This window comes from Poecilia latipinna, unplaced genomic scaffold (genome assembly GCF_001443285.1).
Source record: "Poecilia latipinna isolate Pla-1442-1.1 unplaced genomic scaffold, P_latipinna-1.0 Scaffold4874, whole genome shotgun sequence".
NCBI classification, from domain to species: Eukaryota; Metazoa; Chordata; class Actinopteri; order Cyprinodontiformes; family Poeciliidae; genus Poecilia; species Poecilia latipinna.
In genome coordinates, this window is record NW_015117490.1 from 16,241 (window position 1) to 17,183 (window position 943).

Below are 943 nucleotides of genomic sequence, written 5' to 3' on the forward strand. Positions count from 1 at the left end.
AGCTTTTTTGGCCTCTCGGCTTCTACTCTCTTGAAACAATAAGATTAAGCTTGAAACAGCCATATCTAGTGCTTCTCAGCATTTCGGAGCTGTCCAACATCTACTATTTCTGAAAATTGAATGTACAGCTACGAATGTGCAGACAGTCCATTTTTCACTTCTTTCGCTGAGATAAATTGTTTTTGGCCTCTCGCCTTTTACTCTTTTAAAACATAAGATTAAGACCTGATACCAGTTTGAAACAGCCAGATCTACTGATTCTCAACATTTTGGAGCTATCCAACATCTAATAAAGCTGAAAATTAAATGTTGAGCACCTTAAACCCAAGATGTCCATTTTTCACTTCTTTCGCTGAGATAAAGCGATTTTGACCTTTCAGCTTCAACTCAATTTAAACTTAAGGATTNCTTCTTTCGCTGAGATAAATTGTTGTTGGCCTCTCGCCTTTTACTCTTTTAAAACATAAGATTAAGACCTGATTCCAGCTTGAAACAGCCAGATCTACGGCTTGAAAGCATTTAGGAGCTGTCCAACATCTAAGAAGGCTGAATTTTGAATGTTGAGCTGCGAATGAGCAAAAAGTCCATTTTTCACTTCTTTCGCTGAGATAAAGCTTTTTTGGCCTCTCGGCTTCTACTCTCTTGAAACAATAAGATTAAGCTTGAAACAGCCATATCTAGTGCTTCTCAGCATTTCGGAGCTGTCCAACATCTAATAAGGCTGGATTTTGAATGTAGAGCTGTGAATGAGCAGAAAGTCAATTTTTCACTTCTTTCACTGAGGAAAAGCCTTTTTGGCCTCTCGCATTCTACTCTTTTAAAACATAAGATTAAGACCTGATACCAGTTTGAAACAGCCAGATCTACTGCTTGAAAGCATTTCGGAGCTGTCCAACATCTAAGAAGGCTGAATTTTGAATGTAGAGCTGCGAATGAGCAGAAA

At 38.3% G+C, this 943-nt stretch overlaps 1 long non-coding RNA gene across 1 annotated transcript in view; it reads right to left on the reverse strand.

The window, feature by feature from the left end:
- Window positions 1–928, reverse strand: part of LOC106943101 (uncharacterized) — a 5,211-nt gene extending 4,283 nt beyond the window's left edge. Inside the window, exon 1 of the long non-coding RNA XR_001423818.1 lies at window positions 838–928. This is a non-coding gene — a long non-coding RNA (uncharacterized LOC106943101). The remainder of the gene's footprint in view (window positions 1–837) is intronic.
- Window positions 929–943: the final 15 nt, after the last annotated feature.